The sequence below is a fragment of the Cuculus canorus genome, chromosome 2, assembly GCF_017976375.1.
Source record: "Cuculus canorus isolate bCucCan1 chromosome 2, bCucCan1.pri, whole genome shotgun sequence".
Taxonomy (NCBI): Eukaryota; Metazoa; Chordata; class Aves; order Cuculiformes; family Cuculidae; genus Cuculus; species Cuculus canorus.
This window is the reverse complement of record NC_071402.1, coordinates 55660561-55668309: the sequence shown is the minus strand read 5'-3', so window position 1 is coordinate 55668309 and position 7749 is coordinate 55660561.

Here is a 7749-nt window from a genome sequence, read left to right as displayed (position 1 = left end):
AGTGAGACAAAGCCTAACTTGATCACTTCACTCAGTATGAACGGGCACATATACAAATACAGATGTTTTTTTTCCCTCAGTTGGAAACGTTGGTGTGTGCCAGCCTGCAGCGCTGTGAAGGCTTTTAGCTAGTAACATCACTGTGCTTGAGTACCCGCACTGTTCTCCAGATCTGGGATCTCTACCTCTTTTCAAAGATCAAGTCAGTACTTAAAGGAACCCTTTTTTTTTTTTTTTTGGTAGAAGATTTGAAAGCAAAAACAATGGAGATCCTCAACAGCCTTTCAGAAAATGATCTGCGGAATTGCTTCAAACCTTGGAGCCGTTGTATACAGCCGTGTCAACTCAAAAGGCAACTATTTTGAATGTGATTGTAGTTGATTTTCTTAATTTGTTAAATAAAAAGAGTTACAGTAACAGTCTCTCTTTTTTTTTTTCTTGTGTTGGACTTTGTATATGAACTTTACCTAATGGGTTCTTGGCTCAAGCAAGTTTCTCTGATCTTACCGATCATTTTCCTTACCCATGTACGGGCTTTTGAACAACAGAGCAAGCAGTCTGTGGTCGTCTGTCTCTTAGCTCCTTTCTGCAAAGGCTTTGAAAGGTGCAGCAGGGCTGAGGCTGAGACTGGACCTCTACTTACCCACTACAGAGGGATTGCTTGCTCCAGGCCGGAGTGGGATTCATAACAACAGGCTGAAATGGGATTCAGAATCATGGTGAGGCAACTGCCTCAGGCAGTTCTGGACAGGGAGAGCAAAGAAGACTCACAAGTGATTACAAAAAAAGCAATTGCAGTCCCTGTAGGTGTCTCTCTGCAGTTTTTGGGAGCAGTGTGCAGGGACAGGCACACCAGGAAAGTGGGGAGGGGGGAGGCTGCTACTTTCAGCCACCATTGACTCCTGCTTTTAGCCAAAAGCAGTATTCTCTTTGGTGCAGGTATGAGTTCTGGCAGGAAGGTCGGAGCAGGATCTGCCTAAGAGTTGGACTTCAAGATTCTGGAGTGCGGAAGTGCCCTTGGCTCTGTACCTAAACTACCTCTCCTGGAGAACGGAGGGAGGGAAGAGAGGAGAGAGAGGGAGGCACCATGAAATAGGCTGAATCTGAATATAGTTGTAATATAGTTGGCCTACCCACTGCTGGCAGCACTAAACTCTCATTTCATTAGGTGAACTTAAAAAATCTCTGGAGAGGTCATCACTTTCTCAGACTATTACTATGTATGTATATACGCACAGGAGAAATATATTTCAATAGAATACATATATTCTCAAAGTTTTACAAGAAGGTTACATATTCTTCTCAAGAAGAGAAAAGGTGTTCTTTCATGCTGCTGGAAAATCATTTGTATTTCTCATTCTCTAAGACTTTGCTAGCACAAAATTTTATTCTTCTTTCAGTGTCCAGGTTATCTGTGTGAGTTGATGATAGTAAACTACTAGCTATCTCCATCTGGTAATTGCTTGTCTCCGTTATTTACTTTGTTATCATGGGAAAGGGCTCAGGAAAGTGAATTTGCATGTGTAGTAGCCCAGTATTTTCTGTCTATATGCCTGGAGAGAGAAGCCAGGATCCCAGGTCTCCATGGGCAAAGGAGGATGGAGTCTCCAGCAGGATATTAGGTCTAAGGAGAAGATGTAAATTCAGGGAATGGTAAGCACAAAGGGAGTAAACCAAAACATGGTGGTACAAATGAAAATATGCATGCATAAACATCCAGAAAAGACCTACTAATTGATCTTCCCAATGTCAGTGCCATAATGCTGACAAATAAGGAGTTAATTTCTTACTTAGCACAGAAACTCTCTTTGTACTCATTTATGTCAGTCGACTCCATGCCCTCTATTTAAATTGCCCCAAAGCTAGAATAGCTGTTTTCCTAGAGTCACTTAGCAATACACATTTCAGCACCAATCCAACTTCACTCAAAAAGCTAAAGTAAAGCTAGTCTGGAAGCTAATATACCAAATTATATTTTCCCTCCTTAGTCAGAGCTTGGTCTGTGAAGTATCAACTGTTCAATCTTAGTGACATTGTAAGTCCACTTGGAAAGTAAGAAATATATTTTCTACTTCTGTGAAAGTAATCTGACAAGGAACTGAAGCATTTAGTTCTCTGATGTGAAAACTGCAATATTTTGAACATCTGGAAAGTAATGCTAAATGTCTTCCTCTTCTGGACTATTTCTCAGGTCTATAGAAATATCTGTTCTTCTACACAAAGGGAAAAGAATTGACATTCTCCTAAAATGTGTCTTGCAAGAATGGTTTCTAGGTTCTGCAGCAAAAGGGTTGTGCTCTTTTCTATTGGTACATTCAGAGACAAACTGAAAAATGCTAAGTGTAAGGGAAGGGGGTTTAAAACAAATTTGAAGTACAAAATTTCTAATAAATTGGGTGAGTATGGAAAAATTCTGATGGACTATATAATTAAAAGGTTTGTTTACCTTCTTCTATGAGACCAGGAGTATAGAAAGCCCAAAGGGAGGAGAAGTGGAATGAAAAACAATATTCTGTTAATAACTCAGCCAGTACAGACAAAGGAAGTGTCTGTGAGAGAGAGCAGAGGGGATGTGGGAGAACACTGCCTGCTGTCTCCATGTTTCCTAATAAAAACTTAGCAGAATATTATGCCTATATTCCCCCTAACTGCACATTCTGAGGGGATGCTGTCAGCACCTTTCATGACCAAATGCACTCGGTATCTCGGGCCCAGTAGGTTGCTGGTCACAATACCCTTTTGGTAAATGTTTTATTTCCTGGGGCAAGAACAGAAATTGTGTCTCTTTTCTGTCATCTCTTTGAGCCATAACCTGTCCCCTGAAGTCATAGTTGTCATGGGATTTCCTTTTGGTGACCACAAACTGCATTACCAAATTGCACAGCTTTTGCCGCTAAACGCAGTTCTCACAGTTTTCTGTAGCCATTGGAAAGTGTATTATTAACGAGGAGTGTGAACAGGTCAAATAATCTCCTCTTGCAGCTTTTGCTGCCTAGAAGATTTGAAAATGCCAAGGCAGCTCCATATTCTCAGAAGTGTGTTCATATAGTCTGTCAGTGTCTAGTCAGGTTTAACCTGGCATTGATGTAAATTCCTTCTGGGAAATTTAGATTTAGAATGAAATCTGTAATCATCTGTATGGACCTAATGGTTCATCAGGATGTGGGGTGGCTATGGGAAGACCTAAGGAAAAGCAGTCAAATTGAAAGGCAGCTAGCATGGTTTCACAGACTGTGTTGATTTAAACAAACACGTCCATGGTATGGAGCTGTTTTAATGCTCAGTGCTTTTGGATGTGAAGATGAAGGCATGGAAAGAGGGCATAATGTGAACATCCTCTTCCTTTCATGTCCATCTCTCAATCTCTTTTAAACTGGGCACCAAAGTTTGATGGCATTTTCAGCATTCATTTAAACAGATTGAAATTACTTTCAGCCACTCTACTGTAAAATTTCTGCAGTTTTGAAAATCATGGGGTAGTGCTGCTAAAAGTCATAAAAGAACAGAGAACAAAGAACAGCTACAATAAATAATAACCCCTGAAAAAAAAAGCACCAGAAAGACTGAGAGCCTGCCACCATAAACATTATTTTACAGGAAATGACAGTTCCTTAAAAATATTGGGAATAATTCTCTCAGGACGGGAGAAGAACAACAAACCCTTTTCAATTTTAGAATTGCCAGTGATGTCAAGGCTAAACCATTCCTGTCTTGTGATCTTTATTAGATGGTCTTCGAGTACAATTGCTGTAAGAATATAAATGTAACTCTTCCCTTAACACTGGATCCAGCAGCCCTGGTCCGAGCATGGCCTGTACAGTATGACTGTTGAACACGCTAGCAGATTTTGTGCCTTGTTACAGCATCTCGTCGCAGAGAGGCAGAGCTGGACTGAGCTGTTTGCTTGAGATTTGGACTCTGGGTTAAAGAGTTGCTCTCTCAAACATGCTACCCACATGGCTTAATGGTTGATTTCTCCACTTCAGGAGGGTGTTAGCTGCAGATCTGCATCTGGGTGCATGAGGCAGGTAGGAAGGGGAGAAGAGGGGAGACTCAGGGGCATTTGCTAGAAGCAAACCCTGTCCTTTCTGTATGAAAAAACCACATTACTGCAGAGATGGTGGATGGTGTGCTCCCTTCACAGGTATGCAATGCCTATGAGGTGATAACGTATTTTGCACAGATACAGAAAATGACTGTAACAACTCCTGCTCCCAAGGCTTGAGCAGTTTGTTCACTAGAGAGCAATTTGCTTCTAAAAATTAGGTCTAAATCTTGAGTATGCTACTCATTACTTCCTTACAATCAAGTAATAGTAAACACCAGGATCTGGAAGCTCAGCACTAATTTAGAAGCATGTGTTTCACTAAATACTCCAGTCTGTACGCAGGGAAAGTACAAACCAAACATAGTTCATAGGCAATTTCCTATATTTAGACTGCTTTGCAAGTACATTTTTAAGCAAGAGAACTGATGTTTTCCCCACAATTGTGGTTTATTAACTATACCAGACATGAATTTCATATTGATAATAGCTGTTTTATTATTAAAAGATGTTTTTAAGTCATTTCATAGCTTTTTGTGCCATTACGAGTTTTGCAACAAGCTATTTGATTACTGTCTTTATAAGAGCTTTTCATGCAAGGAGGAAGCTTCAAAACAAAGCAGACAGGAGAGAATTAGGAAAAACATTTCTCTAAATAGAAACTGAAGTTCATTCCTCTTATCTACTGTGTTTTCATCTGCAGAGAGACACGCAACATATGTTTCATAAAAAAATTCATCCAAAATATTCCTATCCTCCTCCCTTAGTTTTAGTTCTGTACTCTGTCTGGAACGAAACAGAAGCTACTTTGATATGGGTACGGATAATAATAAGAGGAGAATAGCCAGGAACATCACCCCCACAAAGGTATTTGTGGGTATGTTGCAGAGACATAGAATGGATGAGAAGAAGGACTTTCCGCTTCTTACATATACTTCCAAGCGCAAGGGACAGGAAGAGTTAAGAGAAGGGGAAGGAGCAGATCTTTCCTGCCTTTTCTCTAGAGCAATAAAGCTCAGTGCTGCCGTCAATCTGCATGACATTCTAAGCGACTCATTCTTACTCTGTGCTCAGAGTGGTTGATTGAGCCAGATACTTTTGTTGTATTTCTGGAGGCACCAGTCCCAGGTCTAGGCCACGTCCTACACCCAGCCCATTTGTCTTGGTTACCAGACTTGTTTACTTGCGCTTTGGTGTCCAAGGGGTCTAGTGACAGTGTTTAGATTGGGTTACTCTTTTGCATCCTATAACTACAAAAGCCAGCATGTTTTTATCACCCTGGATAAGGTGATAATGTATAAGATTCAGCCTAACACTCTATTATTTTCCTCCTTATGGAAATTAGAATGTACCACACAATGACAGTAGCAAAATGTTATTTTTTAATTTTTATAGGGATTACTTCCTTTAGATTTCTGGTTTGCCTTTATAGTCCCATTATGAAGCAAGAAGAATTTCCTCTCTTCTGAAGGAAAATTGTAGTAAATGGACAAAATACTACAACTGATCTTTAGTTAAAATATTGCAGTGCTCTTCATAACCATTCAGGATTTTTCTACACACGTAGAAAAAGTGAATGCAAATTACATGATGAGATTCATCAATGGATGGATATGTGGAGGGTAGGGAGGATCTGATGGAGGGTAAGGAGGCTCTGCAAAGGGATCTGAACAGGCTGGATCGCTGGGCTGAGACCAACGGCATGAGGTTTAACAAGGCCAAATGCCAGGTCCTACACTTGGGGCACAACAACCCTATGCAGTGCTACAGACTAGAAGTCTGGCTAGAAAGCTGCCTAGAAAAGAAGGACTTGGGGTTTTTGGTTGACAGCTGATTGAACATGAGCCAGCAGTGTGCCCAGGTGGCCAAGAAGGCCAATGGCATCTTGGCTTGTATCAGAAACGGTGTGACCAGCAGGTCCAAGGGGGTTATTGTCCCGCTGTACTCGGCACTGGTGAGACCGCACCTCGAATCCTATGTTCAGTTCTGGGCCCCTCGCTCCAAGAAGGGTGTTGAGGCTCTGGAGCGTGTCCAGAGTAGAGCAACAAAGTTGGTGAGGGGGCTGGAGAACAAGTCTTATGAGGAGCGGCTGAGAGAGCTGGGGTTGTTTAGCCTGGAGAAGAAGAGGCTGAGGGGAGACCTTATTGCTCTCTACAACTACCTGAAAGGAGGTTGTGAAAAGGAGGGAGCTGGCCACTTCTCCCAAGTGACAGGGGACAGGACAAGGGGGAATGACCTCAAGCTCCGCCAGGGGAGGTTCAGGCTGGACATCAGGAAAAAATTTTCATGGAAAGGGTCGTTGAACACTGGCAGAGTCTGCCCAGGGAGGTGGTTGAGTCACCTTCCCTGGAGGTGTTTAAGGGACGGGTGGATGAGGTGCTGAGGGGCATGGTTTAGTGATTGTTAGGAATGGTTGGACTCGATGATCCAGTGGGTCCTTTCCAACCTAGTGATTTTATGATTCTATGATTCTAATGGGACATTGATCGTTTGCAATTTGCAGGAAGTCCATGCAGATTCTTGCAAAAAAATGCAGTCATCAACTTGGTTGCCCATGTGAAATGCACACTTGGATAATGTTATGCCACTGAATTTCATTTTCCCTTATAAGACAGTTTGGTCTAAATTCAGGAATTCCCTTCATGTCCAAACTAAACTGTGTATGTAATTCTGGTCTGATCACCTTTGCATTTTTTATGTCATGTGTGCCTATTTCTCTTCCCAGCTGAGCTGAGTTGACAAAAGAGAGGCAAGGATGCAAGGGGCTTGTTTCCACAGCCTACTGTCAGGTACCTAGGGCTCTAGGCTAATGATGGAAAACCTTGTGGCACAGGATGCTACCGTGCAGAGAAGCTGAGGGAGTCCTGGCAGACTGCTGCCCTACTGCCCCTGTTACCCATAAAGGGCTTGTAATGGGCATGTAACCCAGGAAGGGCACTCACTGACATCCGTCTAGTCTTGCTAAGGAGTCACTGGAGGGAGAGGAGAGCATCTTCGGAGAAAATCCAGCACTCCCAAAATAGGAGCCCAATTGCCATTTAATTACACGCTCTGGATTGCTCTCCGGAGATTCCTGCAGCTCTCTATTAACTTTATTGGAAGATTAGGCTCCCAAGATCAGTGGTGAAAATATCCATAGGGTATCCATACATATCCATATGTAATTCTTATCACAGATCTGATCTTTACATGGGCCTGCTTCAATAATCAAACAGGTGACCGTGTGAGCACAGGTTTGTGTAGCAGCACGAGCAGCTGGGAAGGTGTAGCAGTGCAGATTCTTTGGCCTCACTGCTGATGCTGTGTGTGTGTTTTGGGGCTGGGAAACACCTACACAAGCCACGTAGGAGGAGGACAGATTCAACATCTTGTGCCTACATTGGTAGTCTTTGTGTCAGTTGCAGGCAGATGCCTCATGGGTCTGTCACACATGTTGCCTGGATCAAAGGGCACCTCTCTGCAGAGGGGAAAAAAAACCCAAACATCCTTAGCAACTGGTTTATAAATCCCATAATGTCAGAAGGCTGTACAACATTTGAATCTGATACTGTGAAGCCCCTTGGGCTCCTCTGAAGATGGACTCGACCATGCTGTGAATGATGACAGGATTGTACTCACAAACTGAATCCACTTGCCATATTAAATCCTGCATTTCCATTTCCACTGGGCAGATCCAAGACTGTGTCCAGTTATTACTGTCCTTT